Source organism: Arvicanthis niloticus, chromosome 7 (genome assembly GCF_011762505.2).
Source record: "Arvicanthis niloticus isolate mArvNil1 chromosome 7, mArvNil1.pat.X, whole genome shotgun sequence".
Classification (NCBI taxonomy): Eukaryota; Metazoa; Chordata; class Mammalia; order Rodentia; family Muridae; genus Arvicanthis; species Arvicanthis niloticus.
In genome coordinates, this window is record NC_047664.1 from 20,326,532 (window position 1) to 20,345,516 (window position 18,985).

General features: G+C 47.8%; 1 long non-coding RNA gene across 1 annotated transcript in view; it reads left to right on the plus strand.

Moving 5' to 3' along the window:
• The first annotated feature begins 4,658 nt into the window (after positions 1 to 4,658).
• The window catches only part of LOC143443040 (uncharacterized), a 35,299-nt gene continuing 20,972 nt past the window's right edge, over positions 4,659 to 18,985 (plus strand). Inside the window, exon 1 of the long non-coding RNA XR_013111727.1 lies at positions 4,659 to 5,148. This is a non-coding gene — a long non-coding RNA (uncharacterized LOC143443040). The remainder of the gene's footprint in view (positions 5,149 to 18,985) is intronic.

The following is an 18,985-nucleotide window of genomic DNA, read 5'->3' on the forward strand; positions in this document are numbered from 1 at the left end:
TTGAGACAGGCTTCACTTTGTAGCTCTGGCTGTCCTGGAACTCACTCTGTAGACCAAGCCATCCTTGAACTCACAAAGACCTTCTTCCTGCATCTACCTCTTGCGTGCTGGGATTTAAAGGAATATGCCAGTACACCAGGCTAGGACGAGCACTTATCGCCATGCGATGTTCTTATTCAAGTCTCACGACACACACGAATAGAAATGATTGGTGTGTACATATTACATGTGATGAGCGGATGAGCCTTTTTTTTCTTTGCTGGCTACAGTTGAGATGAGCCATTAGCAGAGAGCCCACGGCACAGGCACCAATGAGGGTGGCTACTGGGTTTGGGTCTCTCAGTCATTGAGCTTCTTGGTTCTTTCTGTCACAGTGTTTCCACATTTTGTCATAAATATTTTAAAGCCATCCATCACCATTCTCCACTAACCTCCATCTTCTATAATACTAAAGATTCCACCATTATGTTTCCTTTCCTGGGAGGTCCTCACCTTCTCACCTGAACAGGAGAGAACACTATCTTCTTTTATTTTCATTCACCTTGCTTCTAAAATGTTGTTTGAAGCCCATCAGATGGCTAAACAATGGGTACTGCGGACCTGAAGGTTGTCATTCCACAGTGTTATCCTGAGGTCAAGTCCTGTTAGTGTAGGCTGCACATGACCCACCGCAGGACCAATGATTCTAAGTGGTACCATTAGCACCAAGGCCTGGGACCTCTGACTTCTCCCCAGCATAAGAGCCTGTCACCCAGGTGCAGAATAGATCTTGCCTGTGCACCTGCTCTCCTGTGTATCAAGGTCCCTCGTTAGCACTCCCTTTGGTACGATATACAAATCCCTCTAGGGACTCTTTGTTAGTTGTTATTAGATGTCCGACCACACCAAACAGACCACTCCAGACCACACGGTTCCAAGGGGGGAGGTTTATTCAGAAGGTAGGGCAAAGGTGAGGGGAAGAAGATGGAAGAAGAGAGAGGAAGAAGAGTAGAGGCTGGCCATGACCACGTGGAGGGGAGGGCAGAGAGGCAAGAGAGCAAGAGGATAAGAGAGATTAAGAGAGTAAGAGATTAAGAAAGAGAGAAAGGGGCAAGCAGCCCCTTTTATAGTGGACCAGGCGTACCTGGCTGTTGCCAGGTAACTGTGGGAAGGAGCATACCTGGCTGTTGCCAGGTAACTGTGGAGGTGGAGTTTAGACAGAATGCTAACACTCTTTCTTAGGTCACACTTGGTTAATAACCGCCGTGTGCACAGTTGTCGTGGTCTTGCCTATCTTTCTGGAAGATAGATCCTTCCCCATCACTGAAATAATAGTCTCATTTAGATTTGTTATAGAATAGAGGGTACTCAACTTAAGCTTAGTGGAATAGTGCAATTAGTAAGAATTCCTAACTGCTGTAAGAATTGTTACTATTTTTGCTTCATCTTTAGTGTGCCTTTAGAGATCACCCGATATCGATCTGTGAATAATTTAATATTGACAGGAAATAATATTGTGTGTTATTTACAGAATAATTAATGGCCCCCACCAGTCAGCAATGTAGAATATTGGTGGTTTATATAAAGCAGTAAGCCACACAGTTTTTAGACCTTTTGGACTGGATATGTTGTCTCATTTAGTTCTACTTTTAATTTAATGGGTACCTGTTATGTATCAGGCACTTAGATCAAAGGCAAGAGAGCCCTTGTGTTTGCGTTGCAGAAAATATGCATTAAAGTGGCTAATTAAAATGGGTGGTGGAGGCAGAAGACCTTCAGGAGATGAAAACCCCACATAGTGGGGCCCAGTGAGATTCAGAGTCAAGGTTAAGGAGTGTGATTCCCACAGTGGAGCTGGGCTCTGGGGTGTCAGTCTGTCCCCCTCGTGAGTTCATATCAGGACTCTCTGTTGCTATCCAGAGCCAGCTTGGCAAACCGGATCCAAACTCAGGAATGTCACACATAGGTGACATCCGTTGCCATGACAACTCTGCATACTTTCTTGGAGCCCACCCCTCACACTCACCTGGGAACCGCCTACATCACAGCCTAGATAAAAGGTGAAGCTTTCCCCACCTTTGACCTTTCCCCCCCTTGTCTTTTCTCTCTCCTTTGTTCCTGTTCCTTTCTAATAAAACCTCCACCTCTATCCGGACTCAAGCCGCCATCTTATACACAACATTTGCTGTTGGATTTAATGGGATTTGAGAGAACACCAAGTGTTTTGAGGATACAAGCTCAAAGGAGCATTCTTGGTTTGGTTGGAAGGCGAGGTGAACAGGCCAAGGCTCAGGTTGTGAAGATCCAGGTGAGCAGACATTAAACATCAGCAGACAGCCCAGTTCACTGGGGCTCTCCACCTCGGGGTCTGCTGCCCATGTCCACTGTTAGTTGTTTTGGTTCTCTGAGGCCAACGTCTTTTTTGTCTACCTGTGCCTAGCCAATGGGAGTAGGCAGCCTAGCCTCTTCCACCCCATACGAACAGGCAGGGGTTAACTGAAAAAAAAAATGGTCACCTCCCCTCTACTAGATCAAGGAACTTGTCCTCATCAAGGAAATCTGTGGAAGACCCCAGAGCTCACCAAATCCACTGTTGGTTAAAGTGTGTTCCCAAGCAGGTAGGACTGGTAAGACTGTAATGGCTGAGCTGGAGCAACAGGACAGGAAGACTCCTGACACAGCGTTAGCCAGGCCTCAAGACTTTTCCTCTGTCTGTAGACACCTGGAGTCCTCCCCCTGGCCATCTGGCCCCGGCAGCCAGGTGATGGCATGATAATTGCCATATGAGCCAGAACATAGGAGTTAGAGATTGAAGTCAGACAGGCCCAGAGGCTGCTCTGTGTGTTTAGCCCAGGCTTCCTCCTGAACAGTGCCCTCCTGTACCCAGTCCCACTTTCCCACAGGTGCACCTACTACCCTGAACCCCAAGTACATCCCCACAATTACCCCCACCCCTCTCCAGTCTTCCTGACATCCCTCTGCTGCCATGGGAAAGTCTCAGGGATTCCACCCTCTGCTCAATAAGAGGGTGGAGTTCCTGTAAATAAGAGTCCCTGTAAATAAAAGTCCTTGTAAATAAAAGTCCCTGTAAAGAAGAGTCCCTCTTATTTACAATAAGAGTAAAGCCCATTTGCACATGGAGCCCACTTCCAGCCCTGGAGGCTTTGAACAAGTTGCCAGTCCTCTCTGGTGTGTGAATGTCTGTGGTGTGTTTGCCCCTTTGGCTTCAAGCTCCAGCCTGACTCTTACCACATTCTCCTTTTTGTTCTTCTTTATATTGAAATTTGTTTTTTCATACAATCTATTCTGACCATGCTTTCCTATCCCCACCTTCTCCCAGCTCTTTTCCACTTCCTCCGTCTTCCAACTCTATGCCTTCTTTCTCTCTTTCCTTAGATATTAGGCAAACAAAACAAACGAAAACCAAAACAAAAAAGGCATGAGAAACACACATAATACACCATACAAATACAAAATCACAAGCTACAATACAGAAAAAAAAAATGTGCCAACAAAGCAACATGAGACAAAACAAACAAACAAACAAACAACAGCAAACCTAACTCTGAAAATACCACTGCGTTTGTTTTGTGTAGCCATCAACTGCTGGGCAGGGCCTGCCCTCAAGTGTGACCTGGATACCCTGAGAGGCTCCATTAGAGAAAACTAATTTTCCCTTTGCAAGGAGTAGGCTAGGGAATGTGTGTCCCCTCCCCATCTCAGCCCTGGGACCCCATCTGGTCGGATCTTCGCAGGTCCCATGAGTGCTGCCAGAGTCCCTGTGAGCCCAGTATGTGCATCAGTCTGCTGTGTCAGGAAGACAAGGTGTCTGGTGTCACCCATCCACTCAAGCCAGAGTTCTTGAAGAAGGCTAGTCAGCAGAGAAAGGGAGAGGGAAGAAGAGGGAGGGAGGGAGGGAGGGAGGGAGGGAGAGGGGAGGAGGAGAGGAGGGAGGGAGGGAGGGAGAGAGGGAGAGAGAGAGGGGGGGGGAGAAATTGGCCAAAGAGACCCTGGTCTGGCTCAGTTTTATCCCTGTGGCAGGCACAATGCCGTCACATAGCAGACACTCGGTAAATACTCTGAATTACAGCTAGGTGTGACTTTAGAGATTCCAGTAATGAAGGGAAGCACCGGGACAGAAAAGCGCCCCCAGGCTATGCTTTCTGCCAATGAACTCCAGCCCAGTCACCTCAATCAATCCTGCTTTGCACTGCAGGGTCTGATAACAATCAATGCAGCCCTGGAAGGTTGTCATAGTCTCCTTGACTGCAAACCTCTCTAACTTCCTGCTGCTGGTGCGGTCCCCCCAAGGGTTCCTAGAGACAAATCCAGTCTTGGTTCACAGTTTGGGTGTGTGTGGGCAGTCCTCCCTGCCAGTCCTCCCAGCCACTAGGCACCCTGCTGGCAGTTTAGAAACATCAGGCTCTCAAGGGAGATGAGCTTTGGCTGCCACTAGGATGCAGGGTGTGCCCCTGTGTGGAAAAGTATCTGCTACAGACAGAACACAAACAGTTCCTGCATTTCAAAAAGGCGCAACAGCCACGCACTTGGCATTAGTGAAGGGCAGGGACCTGAGGAAAAGGGACGACTCTAGGATGGTTTCCAGGTGTGTGAGAAGTTAAACTTCCACCTCAGGGAGCAGGAAGCAAACGCAGCAGGTGGGATTGCATGCTGCTGGATGAGGAGGGGCTGCCGTGGGCGTTCTGGGACCAACAGAAAAAGCAGGAAATTCTGAGGGACCTTCCCTGGAAGCTGAGCATCCCGAGGGTCCGTCCAGGCTAGTGTGCTTACTGCTCGCTGGTCCCAGATGTTGAAACGCAGGAGAAAAGGTCATTTGGTAACCATCCAGGAATGTTAGCTGCTGAGAAGATAAACAAATTTACTGTGAACTGCCTGAGGAAGGCTTGGGTATTTAAAGGGACAGACACCAAGGCTCAAATGCAAATTCACTGTAGGGCAATGGTGCCTGCTGATCTTCCTGATACACCTGGAGGAACAGCTCCCCTTCCCTCCAACGCTGACACTGATTCCAGGTTCCACCACCGAGCACAGAATGGAGCCTGTTGCAGACCGGGGTGGAAGGCTGGCAGATTCCCGCCCCTGCCCCTTCGGCTGCTGGGCTTTGCCTGACCATCCCATCAGTTCTCTGAGGAAGCGGGACAGGCAGAGGTAAAGCCATCAGAATGTGACTGCCTATTTTGGTGGACAATGTAGGTTGCTCATTACTGTACTTTCACTTGGGACCCATGAGCGTTTCCAGAAAATGTTCTCAGGCTTGGCTGTAAATTAGTCACCTGGAAGTTCCTTTGTTAAAACACCAATACCTCAACTGCATTTTAACAGGTTCTATGTGAGACCCAGGCACAGCTAAGATTATCGCTCGCTCGCACGCACGCACGCACGCACGCACGCACGCACGCACGCCTGGATTTCTCTGTGTAGCCCTCTCTGTCCTGGACTAGCTCTGTAGAACAGGCTGGCCTCAAACTCAGAATCCTTCTGCTTCTGCCTCCTGAGTATTAAGATTAAAGGTGTTAGCATTCTGTCTAAACTCCACCCCCACAGTTACCTGGCAACAGCCAGGTAGGCCTGGCCCACTATAAAAGGGGCTGCTTGGCCCCTCCTCTCGCTCTTGACCTCTTACTCTCTTGCTCTCTTGCTTCTTGCTTCTCCCTTCACCCTTGGCCCTCCCCCTTCCCTTCCCCCCCCCTTTCCACGTGCCTATGGCCTCTACTTCTCTCTCCCTCTCTCTGCCTTTTTCTGCCTCTACTACCCTCTTAACTCCTCTCCCCATGCCCTGAATAAACTCTATTCCATACTATACCATAGTGCGGCATGGGCCTGCTGAGACATTCATTCCCTTCCCCCATACCGTATCACCACACACCCATATTCTATATTTCTTTTATCTTTTTATAAACACATCAAAAGGTGTGTGTTACCACTAAGGTTTCAATGCAAGCGTGAGATGGGGAGTGCTCTGTGTTTGGTTGGGGAAGAAGATTTGAGATGTCGAGGCGTGAACATGATTGGGTAGTAAGTGTAGAGTCTTCCTCTAGCACCACCTGGAGAGAAAGCACCTGGGGGAAGATAGAGTTTATAAACCTTGATACATTACTAGGTGGGTAGGTTGTGGGAGGAGAAGATAGTGGTAGGTAACCCAAAAGTCAGTTTTTGGAATTCACAAGAGATCAGCAGCTGCTAAAGTGTGTATACAGGGTGTCTGCCCCTGGGTGATAAGGTTTAATTTTCTGGACACCTGCTGGAGAGGGAGAAGAGGAGGCCAAAGAGCTGGAGGAGGAGAAGGAGCTGTTGGTTGAGGCTGGTAAGGGAGACTTATTAGCAGGATCAAGAGAAGTGGAGGTGCCCTCTTATTCAGACCTCATAGCTTGAAGGAGCTGAGTGGGGGAAAAGGAAAACCAGGAAGTCTTGAAGCAAAAAGAAGAGAAAGCTTGGACATAGGAAACCCCTCTCCATTCCCATGACCACTGGCAATAGCTGTAGAGGTCCCTGGTAATATTAGGACCTGGGCAGCCATTCTGATTGATTATTTAAGGTGTATTGAGGCTAGATTTGATTGTGAAGATGGATCGTTTTAGAGGCTCTTAAGTCAGGCACTAGATGCAGAGGTCAGAGGTTCTCCAAAAGGCACCCCAAAGGACGATTCAGAGGTACAGGTGATGATGTGGTTCCCATAGTGAGGTAGACGGCAGGTCCAAGGCCTGAAGTCTGATTCATCCCAAGGATTTAGGTAGACTGATGAAGAAAGCACAAGTCAGAGCAATGGGTCATCAGCTCACAATTTGAGGGCCAGGGATAAAAGCCCAAGACGCAGGACCTGGTTCCAGGACTTACCGATGAATCCAGAGGGGGAAAACCACGCTCTAAAAACAAAGCCTCATGGAAGGGAAATGGTCAGGGGTGGGAATTGGTGAGGAGCATCAACCATAGTCTTAAAGACAGTGTGGTTGAGGGTGCTCCTGTCTCCAAGAATACTGAGAAGTGCCAGACACTTCACAGATTCTTCCTCAGATTCAGGGAAGCACGTGTGCCAACCAAAGGGAGAGCTTACTAATTGCCAGTGTTGGATGGGGTGCCCAGCATTTAAGCTGAAAAGTGAGTTTGTTGCAGGTGAACTGGGGACAAGAGATGGGGTCCCAGTGTGGCTTAGACCCACAATAGAGTATTTGGTTTCTGACACCAGACAAGGGGCTGAGGTGCACATTTTACATAGCAAAGCCGACCTGGACTCCCAGCATCCCTCAGTCCCTACCATACTGCCTCCAACCCTGGACTTACCAGCCCTTCCACCAGAGGCTCTTTGCTGTATAACCCATACATTTTGGTCCTTCTTCCTCTTTTTTCCTTCTTTCTTCATGCATGCTATTTCTCTTTCCCCATGGCGACTTCCCTGGCCTCCTTCCTTGGGGCCAGTGAACTTGCCCGCCTGAGAGCCACTTCCAAATAAACCTGTATTTATATATGTTTTAATCTGGCTTGAATTGGTTCATTTTACCAGAAGGGAAATAACTTATCAGAGAAGAACAGGTAGGGAACAGGATATCCTTCTCAGTGGACCAATGTTAGGATTTATTGGCGGAAGTACCTTGGTGGATGTGCCTCAAAGATCACTCCATGCTATAGAACTCAAATGATAGCTTTAGTGAGGGGTGCGTGGTATACAGATGCTGCCTCTGAGCAAGAGTGGAAGGAAAAGGAGAGCGGGGAAGAGAGTGCTGGCTTTTATAAAGGGTTACAGCTTATGTGCATAGGGAGATGCATCCTGTTTTAGTGTCTGTCGCTATGCTAGGCTACCAGAGGTGAGCTTAGGGGTGGAGTTTTTCAACACATGCGCTGTGTGAGAGCAATTTGGCAGGGCCTCAGAGGTGAGTGGGCTTCTCACAGGGGTCCACAGACAGGATAGGGCAAGGTGTTTCTTCTAGGCTCCGCCCAACAGTTACCTAGCAACAGTAGGTACCAGCTAAGCTTGCTATAAAAAGAATTGTTTGGCCTCTCTCCCTCCTTCCCTCTTTCTCTCTGTCCACCCCTCTCCACGGTCCATCAAATGGTCCCTGTTCCTGGCTGACCTCTTCTCTTTTTTCTCTCTCCTCTCTCTGTCCGTCTCTGTCGCATCTCGCTACTGCGCTATAAAACACATCACCGAGCCTTTCTTCTGAGTCAGAGAAGGAAGGCTGATTATGAAGCCAGATATTCTTGCCTCGGTACCCAGCACTGGTCTGGAAGCCTGGTTGAGAAGGTGAGGAACTGGGGAGTGCTTTAGCATTAACACCACCCCAGAGCTGAGGGAGAACCTGGGACTGCTGTGGCTTTGCAACTGAATAGGAGACTGGAGAATTCCTTCCCTGAGGAGAGTTCCTTTCCACTTCATCCTGGCATTCTTTCACACAGGGCCCTAAAGAGGCAAACTCCCTAGCTCTTGAAGAGGCTATGGCTGGGAACAGGGCTAAGTGAACTGAGAAGGCCCTGTGTGAGTTCTGGCTTTGGGAGGGTGAGCAGGCAGGGAATGCCAACATGTCTTGGGATTTCCCAGTCAGAGCTTCAATCTTGGTAGCAGCGAGGGCTGGCTCCACTTCTTCATTTGACATTTAGCTTTAAATCAAAAGACAGTAGCCTTTGTCATTAAAAAAGAAAAGAAAAGAGGGGAGGGGGGAGGGGAGGGAAGGGGGAGGGGAGGGGAGGGGGAGGGGAGGGGAGGGGAGGGGGAGGGGGAGGGGGAGGGGGCAGGGGAGGGGAGGGGAGGGGAGGGGAGGGGAGGGGAGGGGAGGGGAGGGGAGGGGAGGAGAGGAGAGGAGAGGAAAGGAAAGGAAAAGGCCTTCTAGTAGAATTACAAATGAGCCCTGGTTTGGGCTATTGCTGATTTTGTCCCATCCATGTTTTAAACTACACTTCTAGATAGAACTGGGTCTGTGTTGGGTTTGTGGAGGTGAGGGTGGGGTGGGGTGGGTGTGGGTGTGGGTGCAGGGTGAAAAGTGTTATCAGTGCTGTCAGAGAGGACTGCATGGGCATCACAGACAAATTCTGAAATCTCAAGGAAAACTGGAGAATGGAACTGTGAGCCTCAGCTGAGGTGCACAGGCCCCTGGGAGCCTGTACTCCTGAGTGTCAATCGTGCCTGCTAAGTGAGTGTAAGAGGACAAAGAAATGGAGTTCTAAGTCCTGTAAGGCCCAGCTATGGCAGGCAGCAGTCACATCTGCGTCCTGTCGTTAGCTTCCCAAAGGGCCAAGCTGAACAACACCTTTCTCTTACCAGAAAATGCACAGTACATTTCATTTTATTTTGGGCACACATGTCATTTTAATTTTGCCTACATTTTATGCTCTGTAGGCATCTTAGTTTAGAAGAATTCCTGTCACTGGCAGATTCTATCCATAGACTCATACAGACGGCTAAGCTCTCTCCTCAGCTTTGTCTTTTATGTGCAGTTTCAAGCTGCACATGTATGTATATATACATTCTTAATGTATTATATATATATATATATATATATATATATATATATGTATATATATATACACACACGGAAAGGAGGACTGTCTGTGAGGGGACACTAGAGTGGGATCTTTTACACACACACACACACACACACACACACATGGAAGGAAGGACTGTCTGTGAGGGGACACTAGAGTGGTATCTTTTACACACACACACACACACACACACACGGAAGGGAGGACTGTCTGTGAGGGGACACTAGAGTGGGATCTTTCACACACACACACACACACACACACACACACACACACACACACACGGAAGGTAGAACTGTCTGTGAGGGGACTGTCTGTGAGAGGACTGTCTGTGAGGGGACACTAGAGTGGGATCTTTTACACACACACACACACACACATGGAAGGGAGGACTGTCTGTGAGGGGACACTAGAGTGGGATCTTTTCCTAGGGAATCTGATGGAAAGAAAACAAACCTTTAAAGGTGACAGTCTCCAGTAGTCAGGTGATTGGAGGCCATGAGTGTCTGTGATGAAGCAGGAAGACAGTGGATGGAAGGTGGCACATTCCTGGCCCTGGAGAAGGAAACTGTAAGAAAAACCCAGGTGGCTTTTGGTTGCTTACTTTTTATTATTATTATTATTATCATTATTATTATCATTATTATTATTATTATCATGTTTTTGGTTCCAGTTTTGCTTTTCCTTTTTTTGGAGACATAGACTCATTATGTAGCCCTGGCTGGCCTTGAACACAATATGTAGACCAGACCGAGTGACCTCAAGTTCAAACTCACAGATTATCTCTCTGCCCTTCTCTCTGAGTGCTGGGATTAAAGACATGGACTGGCGTGTCCTTGAAGAAAGGACATACGGACACCAAAATGCTGGGTCAGGTGGTCTGGTCAAAGGGATCAGTATTGACTCAGGAACCCTGAGACCAAGCTCTCAGCACAAAGATTTATTTGCCCCAGAATGATAAGGGGCAGGGAATAAGAGACAAAGACAGGAGAAAGAGAATGAGGGAGAAGGGGAAGGAACAAGGGAGACAGGGAGGAAGGGGAAGAATGGGAAGGAGGAGGAGAAGGAGAGGAAGGGCAGGAAGGGCAGGAAGGGCAGGAAGGGGAGGAAGGGCAGGAAGGGGAGGAAGGGGAGAAAGGGAAGGGTATTTGTCCTAGATTTGTCTCTGGATAGAGAGGAAACAGACATGGTACAAAGGCAAAACAAATGGCAGTTTATAAAGGTAAAAGGGGAAACCCCATGTTAGGATGAGGTGTTTAATTTTGATTAGGCATGTTAATTAGGTGACCCAAAGGAGGCTTTTGATTGAAGGACTTCAATACTTTGATAGCTGGACCTTAGTAGTTAGTCTCAAGAGGAGGAAGTGGCCAAATAAGGAAGTGGACCTTGATAGCTAGTTTTAGGAATGTAATATAATGTTTTTTCTTTTTTAATCAAGATGGAGGGAATGAGGGTGGGACTGCAATACCTGGAGTTGGGGTCTGATGTCTGACAAATTTTGCAAGAGGCAGTGATAAATTTTAAGAAAATCAAGTTCTCAGGGAGTAGGCTGTAGGTGGATTTTAACAAAGATAAGGCTTGGCTGTTAGGGTGAAAGAGCTGGTGTAGATAGGACAGAGTTTGATGAGTGTCAAGGGATGACCAGGCTTCTCCCTGTTGTAGTGGGTTGTACTGTGAAAATGTCCTGTGGTGTGTGGAACAAGAATAGGGCCCTGAGGCCACAGCTGCCTCATCAGACTGCTTGTTTCCCTTAGAGATAATAGAGTTGGCTGTCTGGTGGGGCCAGCAGTGGACAATTCCAACAGCTGTGGGGAGATGGGAGGCTTTTAGCATGGCCATAATTTGGTCCGAATCAGTTATTGATCCTCCTTTTGTTGTAAGTAGCTGGAGTTCTTTCTAGATAGCAGTGTGGAACAGGAGAATATGGAAGACATATTTAGAGTCTCTCTAGATGTTTAGGGATTGTCCCTGTGTCAATTGGAAGGCATGGGTAAGAGCTATTAGTTCAGCCTGTTGGCTACTGGTGTGGGCAGGGAAGGACTGGGCCTCAACCATCTCATCCTATCTGACACTATAATATAGCTAGTTCTTTGGGATACTGTAACACTCTAGTGAGCAGAGTCTTAGTTTACTGGAGACCCCCTGAGTGAACCACGCAGAGATGAGAATCGCTGCAAAAAGCAAGAGGAATTTTTAATGATCCAATGCACCGGGGTCTTCCTACACCAAAGGTGGAGTGGCAACCATGAACCGCTCATTTAGTCTAAGGGGTAGACTAGAGAAACGGAGACTAGGCACAATATGATTGGCAGAACAGTGTGATTTTTAAACCTGTTGGTCTTTAGGGAATGAGGTAGCAGGGGCTTCCCTTGCCCATGGGTGGCCAACGGTTCTCTTGTGGAACCAGCAGGTCGGGTTTTCTCCCCTGTTGTCTAAGTAATGTTGACTATCCTATCTCTCTTCCAGAGCCATTCCCAAGCTGACCGGGAATGTTAATTAGCTTCTCTGTTTCTGTTGATCTCCTCACTCCCTTATGTAAAAAGGAGCTGCTATCTATGTACCAGGTATAGCTGGACTGAGGCAATGTGCCCTCCTGTGTGGGTGAGGCATGGGGCAGTAGTCTCTCTAAGGTTACATCACAGGAGTAAGACGGGGAGTGGTTTGTATTTGGCTGGGAAGAAGATTTGAGATATTGAGAGGTGTGCATGATTGGAAAGTAAGTAGAGGGTCTTCTATTAGTGCTACCTGAAGGAAAAGAACCCTGGAGAGAGGTAGAGTCTGAAAGTCATTGTAAGACTAACACAGATTATGAGAGGAGAAGATAGTGATAGGTTAGTTTTTTAGATTTTTGAGTAAAAAGTTCAGCAACTGTGAAAGCACATATTCAGGGTGCTCTTCCCTGGGTGATCAGGTCTAATTTCTTCAACAAGTCTGCTACGGGTGCAAAAGAAGGTCCTGGTTGGTGACCTAGAACTCTGAAGGCATATCCCTCTTTTTCTGTTACGTAGGGAAGAAGGAACAGGTTAGGTTCAGGATGTGTAAGGTTGGGGCCTGAAGAAGGCCCTGTTGGAGCCTTTGAAAAGGCTTGGTAACAGGTTTGAGAAGAGGTTCCTGGGTGGGGCTCAAGTCTGCTTTATATAAGGGGTGAGAAAAGAGGGAAAAGGAAAGAACCCTGGAACATAAAAAGCAAGATATTCCTAGGAACAGTCTCCTCTTTAGTAAAGGGGAGTGCTAGAGACTGGATTAGGTATTTTCTATCTAAGGTACTGGCTTTGTGGTTGGAGTAATTGTTAGTTCCAAGTAGGTGACCTGAGGGCTGGGCAACGGGACCTTAGAAGGTGAGACTCTAGCATCAGCAGGACAGGAAACTTAGAAGAGCAGAGGTGTTGGTTTGGCTAATCTCTAGAGAGGGACTGAAGAGAAGAACATCATCAACATAGTAAATAACCTTAGATTGAGAGAGAGAGAGAGAGAGAGAGAGAGAGAGAGAGAGAGAGAGAGAGAGAGAGGCTGAGTGAGTAAGTCAAAAGCCAGGGCCTGACCAAATAGGTATGAGCTATCACAAAACTCCTGAAGTAGAACAGTCCCTGTGAGTTGAGTAGAGAAGTGGGTGTCAGGGACAGTTCAGGTAAAGGCAAAAATGTTTTGTGACTGGGCATCTAGGGTGATAAAGGCATGGGTCTTTGAAATCTAGGACCTGGAAATGAGAAGCCTTTGAGGAGATAATGGAGAGAAGCATGAAAGGGTTAGCCACATCAGATTGGAGAGGAAACACTGCAGAGTTAAGGGCTGGAGATTGTGAACCAGGAAGTAGATTCCATTGGGTTTCTTAACTGCAAGTATAAGGCTGTTAAAGGGAGAAGAAGTGGGACTGAGAAGTTCTTTTCTTAGGAAGTCAAAGATGAAAGGTTTTAGTCTCCTAAGGTTCTGGAGAGAGAGAGGGTACTGAGCTTGGGTGATGTACCAGGTAGGGTTCTACAATTAGATGACAGTGGGGAATGGTGTTTAGCAACTGTCCTAGGGGTTCATCATTGTGGAAAGACACCACAACCAAAGCAACTCTTATAAAGGACATTTAATTGAGATTGGCTTATGGTTTCAGAAGTTCAGTCCATTATCCTCAAGGCAGGAAGCATGGCAGTATTTAGGCAGGTATGGTGCTGGAGGAGCTGAGAGTTTTACATCTTCATCCAAAAGACGCCAGAAGCAGACTGTGTTCAGTCAGCCAGGAGGAGGGTCTCAAAGCCCACCCCCACAGTGACACACTCCCTCCAAGGCCACACCACCTAATAGTACCACTGCACAGACTAAGCATCTTCAAACCACCACAGGAACAGAAGGGTTCTGGATGTCCCAGACTCAGGGATCCACCTGGGTTTGGCAAAGGCAATGGTGTGTTAGAGCCTGTAGCTTGGGTAACTAGAAGAAGGAGGAGAATGGCTGCTGGTGAGTTTGAGTTCAGGTAAATGGGGGGAGCAAAAGAAATAGAGCTAGAAGATCCCTTCCTAACAAGGGGATGGCATACACTGATACCACCAAAAAAGAATGGGTAAGAGGAACAGCCCTAAAAATGCAACTAAGTGGTGTGGTCTGGTGAGATTGTTAGGCTGTCCCCTTACCCCAATCATAGGAAAGTGAGGAAAGGTGGGTCCCCTAAACTTAGAGTCAGGTGATGGTAGTAATGGGGTCAAGGAAACTCAGGTCCCTTCATTTGTCCATGACCAGGCCTAGGAGACTGACTGTAGGGTGGTCTGGGAATAATGTCCCTGTGCCACGAGAGACACCAGGGCAATCAGCAGCCCAATGTTCCTCTTGATGGCACTTTGGACATGGTCCTGGTGGCTTGCAGGGATTGGGGCAGGCCCATGCCCAGTGACCCTGCTGACCACATTTGAGACAGGGACCTAGTGATTCTCAAGTCTCAGGAGACCAGGGAGCCTGGGCAGTCCCCAAAGCTGATTGAACAGCCTTGGCCAGCATATAATATTTGTGTTTGCAGGCCTTCTCATCTCTTCCATGGTACACTTTAAAGACTAGTGACAAGATGTTTGCCTGTGGAGTTAGGTGTCCTCTCTCCAAGCGTTTACACTTGGTTCTAATATCAGGGTTGCTTTGGGAAAAGAAGTAGGTCATTAGGAGTTGATTACCTTCTGGGTTTTCAGGGTCTTGGTTAGTATATTGTAAGAGGGCCTTTGTAAGGTGTTCTAAAAATTGAGATGTGTTTTCCTGTGTGTTCTGGATGACCTCTTTTTCATATCTTACTGGCTTAAAGGCAGCATTACAGAGACCCACCAGGAGACAAGTTGTAAATTGATCTCTACTAAAATGCCACCTGGGGCATTATAACTCTGCTGAGGATACTGGTTGGGCTCTGGCTCAGACCAATCAAGTATACTGTGTTAGTTTGGTGTGTCTCATCTGCCTGCTCCCAAACTCACCTGTGCTCCTTGAGAAGTAAATTGTTCCTGAGGATCACGTATATATATCATGGAAATTCAGACAAGAAGATTGAGTAATATACTGAAACTCACTAATAAAGGTGGAGGAGTTAGAGATAGAGGATCCTAGTCTTTTTTCTATCTGAGAAAGTTCACTTAATGAAAAGGGGACATGTTCCCTAACTAGACCATTCACCCCAGCACTTCCCACAAAGGAAGAACCGAAGCTGAGTTAGGCTGGGTAGGGGAAGCAGAAGGGGTGTGGGCTTCAGAGCAAGAGTGAGTAGTTGGAGGGCTGAGAGTTGGTGTTAGTGTGGGATGGTTAGAGTGGCCTGCAGTTGGCAAGGAAGAGAAGGAGTCGTCTGGAGAAGGGAAGAGAAGGACCCTGGAGAAGTGGGTTGAGGAGAGGAAGCAGAGGAGGCAGAGTAGGGCAGGCTGAAGAGGGTGGACTGGGGTGGGGGTGGGGTGGTAAGTAGGAGGCTCCATAGCTGGATTGAGGATAGTGGAAGTTTCATTTGGTTGATATTTGACAGATAGGAGGAGCTGTGCTGGGGAACAGGAAGAACAGAGGTTTGAAACAAAGGTAAGAAAAAGCTTGAACATAGGAAACCTCCTTCCATTCCCAGATCACTGGCAATAGCTGTAAAGCTCCGTTATAATAATGGGATCAAAAGTATTGTTAGGCAGCCATTCGGAGTCATTCTCTAGTGGATGTTGGGGCCAAATCTGATTGCAAAGGTGTATGAGTCTGGAAGCCTTTAGATAAGGTGCTAGTTTAGAGGTTTGAAGTTTTCCTTCCTAGTGAGGAGCCTGGAGGTATGGACAAAGACACAACTCCCATGGGTGAGGAGAAAAGGTTATTATTTTCAGTCACTTGTGGTATCTGGAGGATAGAAATAATAACAGAACATGTGTGGTACAAGCTGGCTTACCAGATAGTTGCGTGGTAACCAGGGACTAATAGAGTATATGCCTGGAAACATGGACCATCCACTGGGATTTCTGAGACAAAAGGGAGGAGCTGTGTCTTGAGAAGAGAGAAAGCTCACCCAAGGGAAGAGGCCCTAAGGTCAAGGGTCAGTGAGAAGGGTCAGCTGTAACCATAGCCATCAAGACTGTGGCTGGGGGGTACTCTGAACCCAAGGACACCAGAGAGGTCCTGGGAGCTCAACAGTCATTCCCTCGGGTCCAGTGAGCGTTTACACTGAGCAGCAGGGAAAGCTCACCAATCTGCCTGTGTTTGCATGCAGAGATCAGAGGGCCAGAAAGTAAGCCTGAGTAGCAGGAGGACTTGATGGGTTCCGGCCCTTGGACATATCCCTCATGGGCAGGACCACGAACCCGGGAATATGAGTCATGGCACCACTGACAAAATCACTCTGTACAACAGGTCTCATGTGGGAAGTTTATTAAAAAGGAGGGGGACACAGAGGTTGCCTCTGAGAGAAGGAAGGGAAGGAAAAAGAGATGGGGGAAAGGAAAAGCCCAGGTGTGGCTTGTATTTTGATGCTAATTCCCTTTCTCAGGAGGGACTTCGGAGGAGTGAATCACACAGGTGACTTTGAGTGAACCTTCTCCCCCCACCTTAACTTGTAAAATAAAAGCTAGAGCCAGTGACTGGGTAGTGGAAGGGAAGGCAGAACTGAAAAGTTTGGGGGAGAAGGAGGAGAGAGAGAAGGGAGAAGGAAGGAAAATGGAGGAAGAGCAAGACAATCCAGACTCCGCGTGGCTTTAAATAGCCACAGGTAGTTATGAATATCTTAAAAGGATAGAATAATTGGGATGACTTGTCTAATCTAGGTGGGCAGCTTGTATCATTATCAGTTGGCTCTGAAATTATTGTGTGGGCGTCTTGTAAATTGAGAATTTATTGATATACAAATCTGATTGATTAATTATAAGCTTCTAGAGTTTTGAACTGAGTTAAAGCCAGCCACAGGGGGACAGATGGTTGGGAAGGAACAAGTGGCTCAGAGGCGGGTGAACCAAAGCTGGGAAGGCCACACCACCTTGGGGCTAGCCATGGAGGCAACGAGGTCGCTGGGGCTGGAGATTAGCCGGCAATAAAGAGGGATGGTGCCATTTTTTAATATTTCCCACAACAGAAACATGGCTTTTATTGAGGCTGTGAACAAGAGGACATGTTATGGGGGGTGGGGGTGGGGGTGGGGGGGACGACAATGCCTCTGAACAGCTAATGATGACGTGTCTTGTTGTGGGTTCCTGGGAGCTGGCTGTGAAGATGCCTGATTGTCAACATCGTTGCAGAGTCCCTTTTGGCTGTCTGTGAATGTTCCTGATTTCTAACAGTTACTACATAAGGTTGAACAAGGAGTCCGTCCTGTTTATCTAATCTTGGTAAGAGTAGTATCTGTAGGGAAGTGGTTGTCAAACTGTAAACATTCATGGGAGAAAAGCTATGGTGGACATTTTCTGCACATACTGCCAATGTTCTCCCTCAGACCTGAGGAAGGCTTTGCCACTTCCATGGGGTTGACACTGGGGTCCTGACATGGCTGTGTCTTTGTCAACAGCACGTGCTCACTCAGGGCTTCTTATGAACCCTACAGTGAGCCACCACACCCAGTCCTGCAGGCTTTCTGTTGGTGGAGGCTGTGTGGTCCTGGGGAACAGCTGTCCCCTGGCTCTTGGTCATCAGGTAGTCTGGAGCCGGGGGTGGGCTGTGAATGCGTTCAGATTGCCCAGCTCACTCCATTCCCGGATGCTAAGAAAGTCCATCCTTGCTCATTAAGGCAGTAGGCAGTTCCTACAATCTTTAGGAAGAGTATTGTCCTGCTTCCGTCTGATTCTCTCTTTTTGTCTGCCTCCCATGACATCAATTTTCATGTGTGTCATAACATTCTCTCTATCCCGAGAGTTGCATCTTTGTCTTTTCAGCCCAAGGCCTTAGAGTCCCTTCTCTCACCTCTCAAGAGGTGGGGTTGCTCTGGGGAGAGAGTTGACGACATCATTTAATACACCACAAGAACACACAAGTCAGCAAGAAGCTGCTCATTAGCTTCCTAAAATCTTAGTATCCTCAGGAGAGGTCTCAACTCCTGTTTCTTTTTTAATTAAAAAAATTTTTTATTGGCTATTTTATTTATTTACATTTCAAACGTTATCCCCCTTCTTGGTTTCCCCTCTGCAAACCCCCTATCCCATCCCTCCTGCTTTTATGAGGGTGCTCCCCACTCACCCACCCATTCCCACCTCCCCGCCCTGGCATTCTCCTACATTGGGGCATCAAGCCTTCACAGGACCAAGGGCTTTCCCTCCCATTGATGCCAGATAAGCCCCTTCAGCTCCTTCAGTCTTTCGCCCAACTCCTCCATTGGGGTTCCTATGCTCAGTCCAATGGTTGGCTACAAGCATCCTCATCTGTATTGGTCAGACTCTGCCAGAGTCTCTCAGGGGACAACTATACCAGGCTCCTGTCAGTAAGTGCTTCTTGGCATCAGAATAGTGTCTGGGTTTGGTGTCTGCAGATGGGTTGTACTCCTAGGTGGGGCAGACTCTGGATGGACTTTCCTTTGGTGTCTGCTCCTCTCTTTGCCCTTGCATTTCCTTTAGACAGGAGCAATTCTCGGTTAATATATTTGAGATGACTGGGTGGGGCCATGCCTAACCTCTGGATGTGATTCTCTCTCTCCTTTGTTGAATATTTCAGCTAATGTCATCCCTGTTGGGTCCTGGAAACCTCTTCCTTTCCTGGCATCTGGGACTTTCTGGTAGCTACCCACAGTTCCCCCATCCCCCACTGCTACACATTCCATTCAATTTCCTGACCCTCTGTACTTCTCCCCCACTTCCTCCCACACCTGATCCTAACTCCCCTTTTCACTCCCCCTCCTCTCTACCTCCCAGGTTTTTCCCTCCCTTGGCCCTCCGTGATTATTTTGTTTCCCCCTTCTAAGAACTGAAGCATCCACACTTTGGTCTTCCTTCTTCTTGAACTTCATATGGTCTGTGAGGTGTATCATGGATATCCACTTATCCATGAGTACTTAAACCATCTCGTCACCCCTTCCTGGCTAGGGCTCTCAAAAACTGGACAAACACAGTGGACATGGGTC